Source organism: Echinops telfairi, unplaced genomic scaffold (assembly GCF_000313985.2).
Source record: "Echinops telfairi isolate 266 unplaced genomic scaffold, ASM31398v2 ScPeMD7_1;HRSCAF=3_0, whole genome shotgun sequence".
In the NCBI taxonomy this organism is placed as follows: domain Eukaryota; kingdom Metazoa; phylum Chordata; class Mammalia; order Afrosoricida; family Tenrecidae; genus Echinops; species Echinops telfairi.
Genome location: NW_022103896.1, coordinates 58,679,407 through 58,699,525, shown reverse-complemented (window position 1 = coordinate 58,699,525; position 20,119 = coordinate 58,679,407). Strand labels below are relative to the sequence as shown.

The 20,119-nt window shown below is 42.9% G+C and overlaps 1 protein-coding gene and 1 pseudogene across 1 annotated transcript in view; one reads left to right on the top strand and one right to left on the bottom strand.

Annotated features, from left to right (window-relative positions):
• ZNF704 (zinc finger protein 704) overlaps window positions 1-20,119 on the bottom strand; it is a 209,980-nt gene that overhangs the window by 138,579 nt on the left and 51,282 nt on the right. The gene's annotated exons all lie outside the window — the stretch shown is intronic.
• On the top strand, window positions 1,696-2,971 carry LOC115868199 (annotated as a pseudogene).

Genomic DNA, 20,119 nt, shown 5'->3' with positions numbered 1-20,119 from the left:
TAAAGAGTTACAGCTGTATACCAGCATGAAGCAGGGAGCCCATAGAGAGCTGGACACTCCCCAACCCTCCCAGAAGAGTTCACTTCAGAGGACAGCATTAACACTATAGCTCAGGGAGAGGGGCATATCTAACCAGAGCACATAGGAGTAAACAAAGAGGAAAGGAGAGAGAGTGGAGCACATCCTGGGCCACCAAGCCCCGAGGATGATACTCCTGCTCAGAGCACCCAATGCACAGAGAGGACCATAGGGCCGGCCCCACCACCAGATAAGATGTCCCTCACTGACCCAATAGCGCTACAAGGGACAACACTAGAGGCACAGTGCACGAATTGCGCCCAATCTGACCCCACCACACTGGGGGAAACTCTAAGGGCATGCAATAGAGCAGCAAGGATGCAAAGCAATGAAGTCCCCGGGGAATACAAAAATGAACTTTGGGGTCAGGGCATGGCACCCCATCGGACTGGACCAGAAAACACATCTAAAGGTCAACAAACAGACCTGGAACTATTTATAGGCTTTTCTTGTTTGTTTGCTTGTCGTCTTTTTGTTGTTGTTTGGTTTTTGGCTTTCTTTTGTTGTTTTGTTTTGCTCTGCCTCATTTTTGTGCTTATTATTGTCTCTGCATGTCTATCTAGATAAGATAGGTGGGATAAACAATCTGGAGGAGAAAACAATGGGACCAGCACTTCAGGGGGGTATATGGGAGAGGGGAGGTGGGGAAAGGAAGTGGGGATCAACAAACCTAGGGAAAGGGAACAAGTGATCTAAAATCTATGGTGAGAAGGGTGGGTGTAGGATGCCTGGTAGGGCTTGATCAAGGGCAATGTAACCGAGAGGAATTACTGAAACCCAAATGAGGACTGAACAAGAGGAAAGTAAAAGGAAATAGAAGAAAGAACTAGGGGGCAAAGGGCATTTTATAGAGGTCTAAATTTAGGAATGTACATATATAAATGTATTTATATATAATGATAGGTAAATATATCTATGTACATATATTTATATGTTAAGTATCAAGGTAGTAGACAGACATTGGGCCTCTACTCAAGTCCTGTCTCAACACAAGAACACTTCGTTCTACTAACCTGGCATTCTGTGATGCTCACCGTCCCGACACAATCGCTGAAGACAAAGTGGGTACATAAGCAAATGTGGAGAAGAAAGCTGATGGGCCTGGCTATCAAAAGATATAGCGTCTGGGGTCTTAAAGGCTTGAAGACAAACAGGCAGCCATCTAGCTAAGGAGCAACAAAGTCCACATGCATTAAGCACACCAACCTGTGTGATCATGAGGTGTCGATGGGATCAGGTATCAGGCATCAAAGACCCAGAACAAAAAGTCATATCACTGTGAATGAGTCAGAATTGCATCAATGGCTGTGAGTGTTTTGGAGGAAAGTGTGAAGAATCAGCAATCATGTCCAAACAAGGAGCCGAGTCAAAGGCAAATTCTAATGGAGATTGCAGGGAATGCAATTGTAGGCTAGTTGAGTATTCTCTGGGAATGTGATTGGGGTACAAGTCATTTCCTGGAGTCATAATCAAGCGTTACATGCAAAGTGCAACCGTCATTAAGAAAATACATGTACTGCACCTGTTTCTTCTCATGCTCCTGGTGGTGCATATGCTCATGCCGAGGACCTGGTATGTCACTTATGAAGCTGCAACACAGGAGCCTCAGTACTCGCCATGGCTGAAGAGAAACCCAAGGAAGGCATCAAGACCGGGAACGATCATATTCATTTGAAGGTGGCGGAGCAGGATGGTTCTGCAGTGTAGTTTAAGATGAAGGGGTAATGCCACTTAGTAAACTATTGAAAGACTATTGTGAACAAGAGTTTGTCAGTGAGACAGATCAGATTCAGATTTGTCAGGCAGCCAGCCAATCGATGAAACAGACACACCTGCACAGTTGGCCATGGAGGATGAAGATACAGTCGATGTGCTCCAGCAGCAGACAGGAGGTGTCTTCTCAAAGGGAGCCTGCTCTGTGCCTCCAGAACTCTGTTCCTACCAACAAGTATCCATTCTCCATCAGAAAACCACCATTTGGTTCTATCACATCCTGACTACTACAGTACAGTTGCCTCTATTCTTTCATTTTCCCTCTCCCCATTCCTTTATTGTACATAAAGTAACTGGTGTATGTGCATAGGCAAACTGTATCTTTTTTCCCTTTATTTTTTACTAAGTCGCCAATGGGCCAATGGGAGATGGGCTGGGGAAAACACTGGTTCTGTGTAAACAGCCCCCTCGCCCGTGGTGGCGTGCTCATGCAGACTCTCTTGCTATATTCCATGAAGTTAGTTTGCTCCCACTGTTTAACAGCAACAAAACGACATAAAAAAATCTTTGCATGCCTTGTTCAATTGGAAAATGTTAATGGTTTCCATTTATTATTGTAAAACCAATTTTATAACTTTTTTGTACATAGCTGTTACAGGTAGAGCAACCTGTCTTTAAGTAGGGGTAAATAACTCTCCAAGAAATGAAGTCTAGATTTTACCAGCACTATTAAACACTTCTTACATTAGCCATCAGGAAATAGAGAGAACCTGGACATAATAATAACCATAGCTCATTACCGTGTACTCATTATATTCCCAGCCCTTTGCATGCATTATCTCATTTGATCCTCACAGCTGCCCCAGGAAGAGTTACTATTATTAATCCCTATTGTGATAGGAAAACGACAGTGTGGAAGTTATATAACCTGTGGAAGAACACATAATCAAGGTTAGGACTGGCTCAGTGTGATTCAAAGTCCTTCTTTTTGGCCACTGTGCAATGTCTTTCCTGGTCCCAGACCTGCGGACGTTTACAGTGTATGGCCATAATAATCCTGTGCGGACATGGTGTGAAGTGGGGTGAGGAGGATGCCGTCAAAGGCACAGATGGTTCGGACATTCATATCCAAAGACAGGAAGCAATGGAGTTCTCACAGAAGATGGTTAGGATTAGGTGATGCCAGGCGATGCTGACGAGGATGGCGAAGCAGCCAGTCTTGCAGGAGAAAGGAACAACCGAACAAGCTCACAAAGAGGCAAAGAGCAGTGCAGGTTTGCATAACTGCGATTATGCTGATTTGACTGGAAGGCAGAGTACACGCAGAGAAGACGAGGGAGAAGAGAATGGGGAATACATTGGCAAAATTAACTCTGAGAATCCTGAATTCCAAACTCAGGAAGATGTTCTAATGTTTTCAAACAACAGCAAACCACAAAAACCTTCTTTAACAGATTGATTCAAAAGGACCTCAAAAGGACTGAAGAGGAAGTGACCGAATCTCCAATCCCCAGACCAACTGGTTGCTGGGTCTGAAAGAGAATCATGGCAAAGCCACACAGACAGACTTACAGGGGCAGTTCTACTCTGTCCTATATGGTCCCAGGGGTCAGAATCCACCCAATGTCCATGAATTTGGTTTTGAGTGTTGGCTAGAATACCCTAGGAATAACAACTGCACACACACATACCTAGGTATGTATACACAAACACACACCTTAAACATAAGGGAGTTTCAAAAAGTTCATGAAACATTCCACACTCTTTTAATGCCATTTTTCCAAGAACTTTTCTTTTATGTTGAAGTTATTTTTGAAACTTTTTAATTAAAAGATCATTTTATTGGGGGCTCTTAAAACTCGTTATAATCCATACATTGATTTGCATCAGGCATGTTTGTACATATGTCGCCTTCATTCTTTTCTAGACACTTACTTTCTATTCAGCCCTTGGTATCAGCTCCTCTTTTTATCCCTCCTCCCTTCCCCCACCATCAGGGCCCCTTGATAGATTGTAAATTATTATTACTTTCATATCTCACACCGACCGCTGTCTCCCTTCCCCCCATGTTTTCTTTAAAGCTGTGATGTGTGTGTGTGTGTGTGCATGTATCATATATGTATGACAACTGAGTCAAGGAGCATACAATAGTTTCTACAGTTTATGTTTTATACCCTAACTGAGTGAGTGGTGCCCGGGAGTCTTAAAAGCTTGCAATTGACTATTTAATGTCCAACCATTGGTCTCCATTCATCTGGTGCAAAAGAGAAAGAGGTGCCCCGGACACAGTGAAGTAGCTAGTCTACAGGACGAGTTGTCTCCATGACCAAAGGTCTCCTCTACAGTGAGACTAAAAGAACTAAATCCACATGTTGCCCAGCTACTACATGTTCTGACCAGGGTCCCTGAGGCCGGACCTATAAAAGGAGAAAGATGTGAAACAGAGCTTCATCTGCTCACAGAACCCAGACTAACTGGGCCCACTGAGACTGGAGAAATCCAAGACTATTGGCCTGAGATACTCTTTGAACCCTGAGCTACCTCTGAGTAGACACATCTCAGGGGGACTGTTGGTTCTCATCCAGATGACAACAAATGAATATTGTAATAAAGTAGCCACACTAATTGTTTGGCTTTCCAGTGCTTATAAAAGTCATGTTTATTCTGTGTTCCATTTATGGACAATCAACCCCCAAACCAAGCCCACTTCCTGGTGAATTCCGACTCAACAATCCTCTAAAGGGTTTCTGAGGCTTTACATCGCTGCAGGAGCCGATAGCCTCGTCTTTCTCCGATAGAGTGGCTGTTGGATTTGAACTTCTGACCTTGAAGTTAGCAGACAAATCCGTATGTGACAGTGCTACCAAGAATGGAAATCGCGAGACTATTGGCACACTGTGAAGAATGTACCCAACGTCTCTAAAAATTATGTGCAGAAAATATAGAACTAGAACCGGGTTTTGCTGTAAATACTTGCACACACACACCAAAAAAAAAAAAACCATGGGAGATTTTTTAGGAAAAGACTATCTTGGAGAAAGTGAGTGGGAGGGATGACAGTGTCTCAAACCCAATCTAATTTGTAAAGTAGTGTAACTGAAGTTAACCGGCAGTTGTGTGACTGTAAGGAGACAAACTACTTTCTATATAGCGCGCAATGTTGGTTTGTGAATTGTCCTCACAGCAGACTGGGCTGTGTGTTTTTACTGCCTGACATCATCACTGTTGGCTTCCTTCTGTGCCTCTGCATTTAAGTTAGCCCCACCGGGCAACGTTTATTTGTTAAGTCTCCTCTACTTGAGTCACAGCCACGAGCAAGAGCAAGTAACAGAAATCCAAATACAATGAAGATTCAATAAGATCTCAACAAGCTGGAACTCCATGCCTAAAATAACAAGATGAGATTTAAGTAGGACAAATGTAATTGTCTGCATTTACATTTAAAGAGATTCAATTATAACAGCACTCGCTGGAGGAGAGAGGCTACACAAGCTAGCAGCTTTGTGAAGCAGCAGGTCACAGGATAAAGGCCTTCAGGATGTTTTGCCTGGAGTCTCAACAAGAGTTGGTAAGATGGGGCTGCCGTAATATTTAATGTGATTTTTTGCTACATTAATTCAATTACAATGTCCAGATGAAGTATGAAAGTCCATTCTAGTTAGAAACAATCAGATGACACAGGGAGTCTTGAAAGTTCTGGGCATTACTGAAAACAGAGCAAAACAATCAAACAGTAGGAAGGGTGGTTAGTCATGGGAGGGCTGCAGGAGGAGGACTAGTCTGAAAATGCATTTCATGACAAATATTTACAGGAGATAGATGTGCCAGCTATGCATAGGCTGTGCATAAGATTCTCAGGGGCTACTTCCTCCAAAGTGGGCAGCTATGTCGTTCCTCACCATTTATTCTTAGTCTGCGCTGGGTCCACTGCTGCGCAAGACCTCTTCAGGGTGTAGAAAAGCAAAGATGTTGCTTTAAGGACTGAAGTATGTCTGCCCCAAGCCTTGGTATTTTCAATGGCTTCTTATGCACTTGAACGTTGGACAATGAGTAAGGAAGACCTGATAGAGAATCCATGAATTTGAATGGTGGTGCTGGAGAACAGTGTGGAAAGTACCGTGGACTGTCAAAGAACCCACAAAACTGTCTTGGAAGAAGTACAGTTAGAATGCTCCTTAGAGGCAAGGATGGCGAGACTTCGTCTCGTGTACGCTGGACATGTTGTCAGGAGAGACCAGTCCTTGGAGAGGACATCCTGCTTGGTGAAGCGGACAGATAGAGAGGCAGACCCTAACCAGACGGATGGACACCGTGGCTATAGCACCGGGCTCAGGCACAGGAACAATTGTGAGGATGGCGCAAGACCAGGCAGTGTTAGTTCTAGTGTGCATCCCGTTGCTATGGGCTGGAACCAACCCAACAGCACCTAACAGCAGCAGCAATATTCCAAGTCTGTGCATGACCCCAAAGTTCAAGGTTTTTATCCAGAAATGAATAAATATGACTCCGGAATGTTCTTATACAAAAGGATACATTTTCAGTCAGCTATTGGTTATGAAATAGAAGAGTGAAGTGTACTAAAGAACCAAAAAGATATGTTTTGATTGAATAAGTGTAACTGGAGATGAGGTAGATGCTATACACTTTAATTGCTAAGATTACGGTGAACATTTGAACCACCCCGTGTGGAGCCAAGGTCCTGAATACTATTGTACATCTGCTGCACTCCGTGTGCTAGCGCCTCTGAGGGAAACTTCTGGGCTAGCATCCAAGGAAATTGGGAAATCCTGAATACCTTTTTCAGAAAGACTGCCAAATGCCTGTTTCCTTTCTCCCTTTTCTTCAACGATGTGTCCACGTGGGAGCCCACGTGCACTGCCACGTGTGTGTACACACAGCACACTCTCACTCTTGTTAAGTATTACGCGTCTAATCAGGCCACCAAGCCCTCCACACTCAGGGTGATGGGAACGGCATGGCCCTACCTCAGTCAGGAGCTCTCGACAAACATAGCCAGGCATTTTGAGCCTGCACCTATATTCTTATGAACCGTGTTAAATCTTCAGAGATGTAAACCAAACATGGATGTCCTCTAATTTCTTAAAGCTTTTGTCTTTGCTTTGCTGTGTTTTTAAGCTAGCAAGGCAAAACACTTCTACCCCTTCCCCATCTATTTTCTGGTAATGGGAATCACAGTTCCATTCCGTCTCCTTCCTATGGCTGGGTCTGTAGCAGGAATACCTTGCAAACTCCTATCCTGGGATCTCCAGCTTCGTTTCCATCACCAAGTCCATATTTTCCAACTACCGTCCCTTCCTTTTTGTTTCCAACTTTTGCATTCCGACCACTGATAACGATTACGCTTCCTGACCGCATGTCTGATCAATGCAATCAAGTGGAGCGGAGGGGCAGCTAAAAAGAGGAAGGCTCTCAGTGAGCTGGGCTGACAGTGGCTGCAGCAATGGGCTCCAGCATAGAAACAATGGTGAGGCTGGCCCTGAACCGTGCATGTTTCCTTCGGCTGAGCACAGGGGTCACTGTGGGTCAGAACCGATTTAACGGCACCTAGCAATAACAACAACAGCATGAAAGTGAGTTCATTAGTTCCCAAAGGCATTAGTGGATAAAGAAGTTCTGAATGAGCGTCAGTGGTGATACCCAGAGAGAAGAAAAAAATTATAAAATTTATTTCTTAAAAAGTAATCTTGCCTTTTACATTGCTGCTGTTTGTTTTCATTATAATTTGGCCCTTTCTACTAATAAAATATTTTTTAAAAGTTATTTTGCTAACATCTTAATTACAATAAAAATTTCATACAAAAGTACCCACTCTGGTGACAGGGAGAGCAGGGTTTTTGCCGTATTTCAGCCATCACAGTCCAGCAGGTTACTAGCTTCCTGTACTTCAAATATATTTGCAAATTTCAGAATCAAAACACCAGGCAGCATGACTTTATGACATCTTATTTTTAGTAGAATTATATGTGTGATAATAATCAGAACACACACACACACACACTCTTTACCAAGTTCACTGACATCGTGTCGATGCCGACTCACATTGTACCTATGGGACAAGGTGGAAACTCACTCTCCTGTGGGTTTCTGAGATGAACTCTTACCAGAAGTAGAGAGCCCATCTTTCTTCTGCAGAGACGCTGGTAGCCAGCAGCTGATTCCTAAGTACCACACCACAGTGGCACAATAAGAAACGTACTGGGACAATCAAAGGGGTTAAATACTTCCTTCAATGTAAGACAGGGGAAATAAACAGCGTAGCAACACTTTATTCACTAGAAACAAACTCACTGAACAATTTATAAAAAGCCAGCAAGTGTTAATATTTGGTTGATAAACATTTTCTTCTAAGACCATACAATTGATCATTTTTAATAGAAAAATAAGAAAAATTAAATTAAAATCATGAATGAAGCGCAGAACGGCACACATTACTAATGCTGTACTATACCACACACCTCTTCTTCTGACTAACAGATGCGCGGTGTATTTGGGACAGCAAAGTTCCAGTTTAAAGAAACAAAGAGCAATTTCCCAAGACAATAGAAATTGCCAAGTGACACTTCTATTGAATCAGGAGTAATGAGAAGCCCTGGGATGGGAATTCAGGGAAAGCTCTTAAAAAGAGGGCAAACTGAAGGGAATCACAGAGGATCTCATGCCTGCCTGGAAAAGGGAGTATGGTGCCCAACCCCAGCAGGAGCGACTTGCAGTCAGAGCATGGCTGTCACGTGGAAAGGAAGGCAGAGACTGACGACACAGAGGGGAGTCCTTCTGACACCAGGAGCTGCTGTCTCCATCGGGATGGTGCCTAAGGGCTTCTCTCATGATGTGCGGGCCTGTTTTCTTAGGTCTCTGCTGTTCGCTGCCACATGGACTCTAACCGATAGACACAGCGTTGAGTTCTCCTAAAGTAATTTAAAATACCCACTTGAAAGAAGGAAACATAGGGGTGATGCTATGGAACTGAGCTTTTACATGACGCCAAAGACAAAACCGATTAATGGCACCTCATCAAAAGTCCAAATTCTTGCACAGCCAAGGAAGGTCTTTATCAACAAGGTGACGAGACACACCTTACAGACTGGGAGAACATTTGGGGAACTGCGTATCTGGTAAGGGAAATTTAATAGTCAGCCTTTATAAAGAACTTCTACAACTTAACAACCAAAAAATACAAAATAATTTTTTTTAAATGAGCAAAGGACTTGAATAGTTATTTCACACACACCCGTCCCCAAAGGACAGATAAACACAAAAAAAACAAATGTGCTTAAAATGATTAGTCATTAGGAAAACGATCATCAAAACCACATGTGTTACCACTTTATCTCCCGACTAGAATGGCTATGATTTAAAAAAAAAAAAAAGGAAAGAAAGAAAAACAACAGGTGCTGGCAAAGATAGAGAGAAATCAGAGCCCCCGTTGCTGGGAATGCAGAATGGCACAGCCACTGCGGAGCACAGCGTGGCAGCTCCCCAAAGTGAAGCACAGAGTTGCCAAGTGACCAGTCCAGCCCAATCCTATGCACGTGCCCCAAAGAACTGGAAGCGGAAATACAAACAGTCGCTCTAGTCTCAATGGCCAAGAAGTGGAACCAGTCCCCGGGTGCCTCGGCAGATGAATGGGGCACAAGTAGACGATGGCATGTTAAAACTCGAAACCAAATCAAACTCACTGCCACCAAGTCCATTCCAACTCACAGTGACCCGGTAGGGCGGAGTAGAACTGCCTCTTTGGGTTGCAAGGTTGTAAATCTTTACGGGAGCAAAAGCTTCATCTTTATCCCATGGAGTGGCTGGTGGGTTTGAACTGCTGGCCTTGGGGTTGGCAGCCCAGCCTGGAACCCACTATGCCACCAGGGCTCCAAAAACTACGCATTAGAGATTGTAAACCTTTACAGGAACTGAAAGGCTCGTTCTTTCCCCACCTCCGCAGCTAGTGGGTTTGAACCGGAACCCAAGAAGCACCCTCAGAAATGCCCAGTACTCAGTCACAGAGAGCAATGCAATTCTGTTATCTACTACAACACGAATGAGCCTCAAAGACAGCCGCTGAACAAAGTCAGTCACAAGATGACAACTATTTTATGACCACATTTATGTAAAATATCAAGAAAAAGAAGTTTACAGAAATCAACATTTCATAGTGGTGACTAGGGTCAGCAGGAGAGGGGAGGACCTGGTCTTGAAGAGAAACTGTTAAAGGTGATGGAAAATTTGAGGGGGAAAAAAGGATGCTGTTTGAACAGCATGATGAATACCGTCAATGCCACTGTACATGTGAAAAATGTTGCTGTGGCCGACGTTTTAGTACATATATATCTATAGCACAATACATTCTTAAAAATAAAATTGTTAGTGTTGGGAGGATAATCACTATAAAAGCGTGATAAATAATTAAGGCAAAATAAAGTAATTTTTAAGGGAGTTTCCAAAGCTTCATGGAAATTTCTCATTATGTTTAACTCCATTTTTTTCCCAAGAACTTTTTAAATCCCTATTATTTTCAACTCATAAAATTTCCTATACAGTGACATAATTTTAAAATTATGGGAACATGTGGCAAACATATTCCAAAAACCCATGCAGAAGGACAACACTGGAAAGACTCTGTGGAAAACGGTATTTTTGATGATTCAAAATCAACACTTGAAAACTGGCATGACATTCTACGCTCTGGCAAATATGTGGCATCATGTGACCCTTTTGAGAGTGTCCGAGCATCACTGTAGTTGAAGAATAAACCACTGAGATAATTTAATGAGATCTCACATGAAACTGTATTAGCCATCTCTAAATATATCTTGTTTAGATGAGCTATTATAATTGGCTGAATTAAATTGATAGTTAAAGATTGTAAACACAAAGTACCCTAAAAATCATAAATTATCACTAAAAATAACATGAGATTCAACTTCAACTATAAACAGTGGAAGGATAAAATGAAGTAACTGTTCTTGGCTGAAATCAGAAAATACCACAAAGAGGCCAGTCTGTGCTTTGTTGGCTAAGTAAGGGCATTTGAATGTGTGGATCTTAATAGATTGTGGAAAACATTGTGAAGAATGGGAGTTCTGGAACTCTTAATTTTGCTCATGCACAACATATACACAGGCCAAGAGGCAGTTCTTAGAAAGGAACAAGGGGTTACTGCATACTATGTGGTTTAAAGTCAGGGATGGTGTGTCTCAGAACTCTATCCTTTCACCATACTTATTCAATGTGTATGGTGAGCAGATAATCTGCAAAATTTAACTATATGAAGAAGAATATGCTATCAGGATAGGAAGAAGACTCATTAAAAACCTGCAATATGCAAATGATACACCTTGAATGTTCAGAAAGAAGAAGACTTCCAGCACTGGTTGATGAAGATCGGACTTCAAGTGGATTATACCTCAACCTGCAGAAAACAAAACCACTCACAACTGAGCCAACACGCAACATCATGATAAAGGAAGGCCGAAGTTATCAACAATTTCATTTCACTTGGATCCATAGGATCACCTGTAGAAGCGGCAGTCAAGAAACCAAACAATATAGTACATGGGGCACATCTGCTGCAAACTCAACCCATTGCCATTGCATCGATTCCAACTCACAGTGACCGTACTGGGCAAAGTAGAACTGGCTGTTTGGGTTTCCAACACTTTCAATCTTTATAGGAAAAGTGTTACAAAACAGTTACTTTCGCGACTAAGGCCCACCTGATCCCGGTATTTAATCACCTCACATGCATTCAGAAGCTGAACAAGGAATAAGGAAGGCCAGTAAAGAACTGGTGCATCTGAACTAGGGGACTGGCAAAGAATATTGAATATGGCTCCAACTGACAGAACAAACAAATCTGTCTTGGAGGAAAGGTAGCCAGAATGTTCCCTACAAGGAAGGTCGGTGAGATTTGTCTTGTGTACTTTGGGCATGTTATCAGGAGAAACTAGTTCCTGGAAGAGGGCAGTAAGCTTGGTAAAGTTGAGGCAGACGGCAAAGAGGAGACTCTTACTCAGTGAGCGGAATTGACACAAGCTGCAACAACGGACACAAACATAGCAATGGTGAGGATGGGACAAGACCGACAGTATATTATTCTATGAGTCAAAACCCATTTTGAGGCGCCTAACCACAGTGTGATCAAATGGACAACAGCTACTCAGAAGTTCAAATAGGATACTTAGGGGGCAGTGCATTTATGCTAATGAAGGAGGGATAACTTAGAGAGAGGGTGAGAATGTTTACAAAACTGTGCAGCAGTTAGACATTTGGTTGCTAACTTAAAGACTGTCAGTTCAAGCTCGCCTAATATTCACTGGGAGAAAAGACGGAAGATCCAGTCCCCTAAATGTTACAGCCTGGAAACCCTAGGGGTCACTGAGAAGTGAATCTATTAGGCTATGGACAGCTAACCTTTCACAAGGGCCAAAACTTGTTAAATGGGTAAGAGATAGTCTTTTTCACAAATGATGCTGGAAAAGCTACAGAAAAATGAAATAGGACCTCACACCATACAAATAATAAACTCAAGATGAATCAAAGACCTAAATGTACAGCCTAAAATGATAAACAACTAAGAACAAACTTAGCAGTCCTAATACATGAAACACATACACTATCAAACATAAATAAAAATACAAACAGCGGAAGACAAACCAGATGACTTGGACCTCCGACAAATTTGATACTTTATGTGAACCAAATAGTTTTTTGTTTTTTTTTTAAAATACACACTGGGAAGTTTTTTGCCAACAACATATTTGGCCAAAGGACCGATCTAAAGTTTACAAAAAGCTTTAATATTTCAACAACAAAAAGACAAATAATCCAATTTAAAAGTAGAGGCCATGAACAGATACTTCGCCAAAGAAGACACCCAGGCTGCCAACAAACTTATGAAGAAATGCTCACGGTCACTTCCCATTTGAGAGATGTCAATCAAACAAGGAGCTACTGTCTCACCCCGCATTAAGAACACAGCTCACAAAACAGCAAACCACAAATGCTGGCTAGGAAGGGAAGAGACCTCAACACTCACACACGGTGGGGAATGGTTTTTTAGCCCTTCCTCAAAAAGTTGGAAATAAACAGAAAAGTGGGTGAAGGGCGTGTAAGACATGAAAAAATACTATTTTATGTTATCAAAGGTTTGGGAGGGAGGGAGGGTGGGGAGGAAATGGGGAGCTGATACTAAGGACTCAAGTAGAAAGAAAATGTTTTGAAAATGATGAAGGCAACAAATGTACAAATGTGTTTCATACAATGGATGTATGTATGTATTGTGATAAGAGCCATATGAGCCCCCAATAAAATGATTTTTTTAAAAGTTGGAAATAGAATTGCCATATGACCTAGTGTGATGGCTAGTGTCAACTTGGGGGCAGCTTCTCAGTGTTTTGTGCTATTTGTGTTACAACAATCCTAGGCAACTAAGACAATAGCTTGGGGGCATATTCTTTGTGGGGACAGAAATAAGCGTAGAGAAAGCAACAGAAAGAAAAGATTTAGCTCGTAGGAGTATTGGAAGGTACTACCTCGTGACATGAGAACAATTGTAGTGCCGGACCGGGCAGAGTGATTGGCTCTGCTGTACACAGGGTGGTGCCGGACCGGGCAGTGATTGGCTCTGCTGTACACAGGGTGGTGCCGGACCGGGCAGTGATTGGATCTGCTGTACACAGGGTGGTGCAAGAGCGGGCACTGATTGGCTGTTGTACACAGGGTGGTGCAAGAGCGGGCAGTGATTGGCTCTGCTGTTCACAGCGTGGTGCCGGACCGGGCAGTGATTGGCTCTGCTGTACACAGGGTGGTGCCAGACCGGGCAGTGATTGGCTCTGGTACACAGGGTGGTGCCGGAACGGGCAGTGATTGGCTCTGCTGTACAGAGGGTTGCAATGAGCCGGAACCAGCTCGATGACCCCTAACTACCACCGTCTCAAGAAAGTTAAAGGAAAAAGTGGATCCTATCTTCACCTATTGCAATGATAATCATTTCAGGTTCTCTGAGCTAATGCGAGTATACATGCTGGTGAGAATGGAAACTTGAATAATTTCTAGAAAGCAATTGGGCAATAGACAAAAAGTATGCATGCCCTTAAATTTAGAAACGTGTGTCCTGGGGTTTACCTTTTGGAAATACATGAGAATTAGCACAAGGCTTAAGCTACACTACATGCACATTTTGCATCTGCCCCCAAAGATCCTGCCTCCTAGTGTTCATGCCACTGCATAATCTTTCTCTTCTTGAATGTTGGCTGGCTTAGTGACTGCTTCTAACCAATAAGATATGTCAAGGAAATGGGGTTTCACTTCTGTGATGAGTCCATTTAATATTCTGACCTCTATCTTGCAAGAAGGCTCTCTCCCTGGCATAATAAATGATGTGATCATTTTAGCCCTAATTTTTTTTTTTAGGAAAAAAAGTGAAAGCTAGCTTTGAGGGAGCAGAATAGCCTGTAGGGGAAGCCTACTTGGCAAGAAACTGAGAACCATCTTCAGCCAACAGCCAGCTAAGAACTGAGGGCCCGAGTCCACTAGGCCTTAACTAAACGAACTTGTCAACAATCACCTCATTGCCCTTGGGTCAATTCCAACTCACAGCGACCCTCTAAGAGAGTGGAACTGTCTCTGGGGTTTCAAGATTGAAAACCTTCACAGGAGTAGAAAACGTCACCTTTCTCTGGAAGAGTGGCTGGAGGATTTGAGCTGCTGACCTTGCGGTTAGCACGCCAACATGTCACATACAATGCTCCGAGAGCAACAATCACGTGTTTGTATATGGATCCTTCCCTTGTTGGGGGACTTCAGATAAGACCCCAGGATGGCCAAACACTTTGGCTGCAGTCTTATGAGATGCTCGGAAGCAGAGGAATTAGCCCAGCCAGGCCTAGGTTCCCAGGCACAGAAGAAATAATAAGTGGGTGCTAATTAAGTCATGCAGTTTTAGGCATAATTTATTATGCAGCAATAGGGAACTAATTCCATTAACTAAAGGGTTCTTTTTAATAAAGGGGCAAAAGTCTAAAATATCAAGTAGAATATTGGCTGAGAAAAAAAAGGTACACACGTGATCCAATACAATTCATTTATTAAAAAGTGTGCTGGTTCATGACCCCTTTGGAGGTTGAACGACCCTTTCACAGGGTCACCTGATTCATAACAGTAGCAAAATTACAGTTATGTAGTAGCAATGAAAATAATTTTATGGTTGGGGGATCACAACATGAGAAACTGTATTAAAGGGTGGTGGCATTAAAAGATTAAGAACCACTGCTCTAGATAAATGTAGATCAGTGGTTATTTTTAAAAAGATTAAGAGAAAACAAAAAACAAACCCATCAATTCTGACTCACAGTGAACCTCCAGGACAGAACACAATTGGCCTACAGGAAATCTCAGGGCTGTGATTTTTACTGAAAAATACTGCCACCTTTTCCTCCTGTAAAATCCCTGTTGGACAGGAACTGCTAATTGTTCCCCTGGCAGCAGAGCACTGAACTGCTGCACCAGTAGGTCACCCCAGAATAGAAAGGGACTTCAAAAAGTTCATGGAAATTTTCCATAGTTTATTAATCCCAGTTTCCTACGAACTTTTTGAAGCCCCCTCATATGTCCACAGTGTACCATGAAACATTAAAAATTCAAAACACTATGTGCTATATAGTCCAATTATTTGGAAGGAATAGGCTTAATAAAGGCATATGGAAACACAAAGGAGTGAGTGGAAGAATATTTATCCAAGTGTTAATGAGGGTTATCACCAACTGACTAATTTATGAGTGCTTTTTGTTTTCTTCCTTCTGCTTATCTGTAGTTACAAGTTGTTTAAAATGACCGCACTGCATGATAGAGTGAGCACAAGTAAATGCACGCACACGAGGGAAAGAAGAGTAAACACAAGGGAGGAGCCCAGGAGAAGGTGTCAATGTAAAATGCCACCACCAGTGGCGGCACTGGCCGTCATTCTTTCCTCTGCGGCTCTGTGAAACAGAGGGGTCCTTTGCCGTGACCTGGCAGCTCCAGAAAGCAGTTGGTATCGAAGATAATACAGAGTCACCTCTTCATGAATCGAAGAAGTGAAAGTGACTCATTCCTACTTGCTAGATGCATTGGCTGGCATCCAATGTAATTAAAGAAATGGAAGAATTTCAAATAATATGGCAAACACATCATAAATAAGAGCTGAAAATAGGCAAGAGGTATTTCATAGATGGTATCCAAACTCTATACTTGTAGTAAATAATAAGAAAATAGACATTAATTTGCAAACCTGAGGTAACAAAATTACATAAATAAGAGAGGGCAGGCAGTGAAAACACAATCGGGGTGCATGCATACATACCACAGAGGAAGTGACAATTATTATGAATATCATTGATAAGAAAACCTCGATTTTCTTTTGGTCAAATTCTGACTTTTTTGCCTGGCTGGTTGTTTCTTAACAAGACTGGTAGGACAGCTGTGGGCTATAAAAAGGCTTTTCCCCAGCTTTGTCTCCCCCAAAGATATGCCAAACTTTAGAGACTGTTTGCCAGCACACAGTGGGAGGTCAGATGCTTAGAGATATTTTCCCTGAAGGCATTCAGCCATCAGACTACTGTCTGGTCCACTGCAGGTGGGGCTCACACCCTACTGCTAAGGATAGTAATTGTTTCCATGGAGAACCAGAGAAAGGTCAAACCTGCTCAGTGACATCCAAAGTTAGACTGCATTCCTGAATCTAGGATCCGCCCATCTTGTCACATGTGTACTCCCAATCCCTCCCCTTCCTATTGTGTGTTACCCCTAGATGGTCTCCCTCTTACTACTGTATTACCTATAGTACAACCCCTTCCTGTGACGTATGTCTTGACCTGTAATCAGGGGGCTTGCACGCCCCCAAAAGATATATAAGCCTTGGTTAGAAATAAATCTCTCTCTCTCTCCCCCCTATCCTCTCTCCCGGTCCTCTGTCCTCCGGTCCAAGGTCTCGCTTTCCTGTCCCCTCTCCTCCTGTCCTTTTCCCCCACCCTCTCTCCCCTACCATTCCCACCTTCCACATCCTCACGTGGACCACCGGCCACCGAGCAGGACTGAGGTGAGCTTGCTACTATAAAATGTGTCTGACTCCTACATTTCACTCTCTCTTTTATCTCACTTAGTCTCTATGACTTTACTTATTATCACTGTACAATTGCGCCTGCCAGGCAGCAACCTGAGCTTCTTCGGTTCTACTGGCCTTCAGAAGAGCTATCCCCTCATAGAAAACGTTCAGTTACCCATATGGAAATCATTTCAGAATTCTAATGACAGTTATGTAAGGCAATTTTAAAATAAAGTTGGCTATCAATGAAGTGGCTGCTCATTTTGCAGTTCACTATTACAAAACATTTTCCAGGAAACAGCTCATAGAGAAGAAAGCCAACTCATGCACGAATATGACAAATGAACGCTCATGGAGTTCATCTGCGACATAAAAGATGCACGTATCTTTTCTAGATATCGTGTGAAATGTAAAAGCTACACTGTAGGAAACTAAAAAGTTAATTTCCCAACATCTCTGAGTTAGTTCTAGGTCAAAGTTACACAACATAATAAAATCTATACCATTTCCTAGGTAGGGAGACCCACCAGTGAGAATCGCTAAGGGATTTATTTGCAAACCAATGCAGTTAAGAGGACTCCTCTGCTTGCCCACTGTTCTTCTGTCAGTTTATCCTACCAGGGTGGCTTGCAAGTTGCTGTGATCCGGAAGCTATACCACTAGTATTTCAAACACCAGCAGGGTCACGTATGGGGCGCGTTGTTAGTGGACCTTCCATAGTAAGACAAGACTAGCACAAGGTCCAGGCACGCCATTCCTGAAGACTTGGCCACTGCGAACGTCCCGACTTGGAGGAGAGCACTGTCTGCTCTGGAAGAGGAGAATTCAAACAGGATTCAGAAGAGGATCCAGATCTGGACTGAAAGCTGAGCATATCAGAGCAAATTTGCATGCATGTTATTGACTGAGCAAAGACATTTGACAGTGTGGTTCCTAACAAATTCCAGACAACATGAACTCCAAACTCACTTGCACCAATGGCTTCCTCTGGCTGCAAGTCTTTTAGGGGGGCAGAAAGCCTCATCTGAATCCTGAGGTGCCGCTGTTGAGTTCGGACTGCTGACCTTGTGGGTGGCAGCACACCACACAACCTGCTCTGCCACTGGGCCTCCTCTGGATAGCACGGCGAAGTAGGGATTCGATAACATGCGATCGTGCTCAGGAAGAGCGAGGACCTGGACCAGTGGCAGTCATTAGAACAGGAAAAGGGCAAGCGGAATGGTTTTAAATCAGAAAAGGTAGTATCCTTTCAACACACTCAATCTGTAGGCTGAACAAATCATCCGAAAAGCTGGATTGTAAGAAGAACAACACAGTATCAGTATTGGAAGGAGAATCATTAACCTCTGATAAGCACAGTTTTGCATTTAAGATCAAAGACTACAACATTCAGTACGGATTATACCTTAAATAAGGTGACCAGTCGTCCCGCTTTTGGTGGGACAGTCCATATTTTTAACAACTTTTCCCACGTCCCACGGCGTTTTTAAAAAGTCCCGATTTTTGGAAGGAATGCATGACAAGCTAGGGTAGACGGTTTTCGGCTGCCATGTGGCTGTTTTGCCAGGATAGGAGTTTTATCAATGGTGTCCTGCCTTTGTCCCGCTTGACCAATGTTAAAATCTGGTCACCTTAACCTTAATGTAAAACCAAATCCACTGTCACTCAGTTAGTCCCTATAGGTCAGAACTGTTCCACAGGGTTCTAAGGCTATAAATCTTTATAGGAGCTGACACCTGCATCTTTCCCCTGGGAAGCAGCTAGTGGGTTTGAACTATTGACTTGGCAGTTAGCAGTCCAATGCATAACTCATGACCCTTACTATAAAGAAAACAAAGATGCTCATAACTGGACCAAATAAACAACATCGTGATAAATGGGAGGAAAAAACCTGAAGCTGTCAAGGATTTCATTTTGCTCACAGAAGCGATGATAGATAAGAGATCAACTAATGTATTGCATTGGCCAAATATGCTACAAAAGGCTTCTTTAAAGTAGTTACAGAGCAATGATGTTACCTTGAAGACTACGGTGCAGCTGACCCTGAGCTATGCTTTTAATCTCCTCCTATGTGTGGGAAAGCTGGACAAAGAATCAGGAAGACCAGAGAACGGATGTATTTGAATTATGGTTGAAAAAGCAGATGGAATATACCACAGACTTCCAGCAGAACAAATAACTCTGTATTAGAAATACAGTCAGAATTCTCCTTAGATTCAAGGGTGGTGAGACTCTGTCTCAGGGACCTGGGACATATCATCAGGGTGGACCAGTCCCTGTGGAAGGATATCATTCTGGGTAACATAAGAGGGTCAATAAAAAGAAGAAAGACCCCCCCAATGAGATCAATTAGCATCGTGGTTGGAACAGGGGATCAAACACAGAGAAGACTGTGAGAATGGTACTGGACCAGGAGGGTTGGGTTTTTGCTGCTGTACACAGGGTCGCTATACTGGACGACACCCACAGCTTCTGCCAGGACACACATTAAGCTGTGCGCGTCTACAAACCACCAACTGGATGTGTAATTAGCCATCATGAATAAGCGAGCCAGCGACTGTGAACATGTGACATAATGAAACTGCAACTTAAGTTGAGGCTTAGAATTGGAGGGGAAACGCTAGAATTGTTTCTCCTGCCCAGCCTATATAATGAGGAAACCTGTGAGGGGTATCTTCCTGTAAGTTTGTGGAAACAAAAGTAAAATACGAAAAAAAATTGGTACATGAAGCGTCACATGGAGCAAGAGGTACATAGAATGGACACAGAACTGAGCATGTCTGGGTCTAACCCAGGGGCTGCGTTGCATAGCTTATTTCCTGGAAGAGAAAGAGGTTCCAGCCCCCCCACGCCCCCCACTAGCACACACACTGAGAATTTGCATGTAGGGCAGCAGTGCAATGCAGCAGGGGCAGACAAAAAGCGTTGGTACCTAAAATGAAGGGACAATGCAAATGAGTGACCTATGACCCTTGGCGCTCTGAATGGAACTTGCTTTTTTCGTTTGTTTTTTTTAAATACTGTTTGCTCTTTTTAAATGGCACCCAAAAAAAGGGCACTGTAATATGTAATTCTGAAATATGAAATGTGAAACATAAAACAAGGGGTTACAAATCAGCTAGAGACCAATTAAACTACTTAGACTGTCATTCAGAAACATTCCACAGAATGCAATAAAACGAGTGGGTGGCTGGTTCTATTTTAGTTATTGAAGCCTGTAGGAAGATTTTGTTT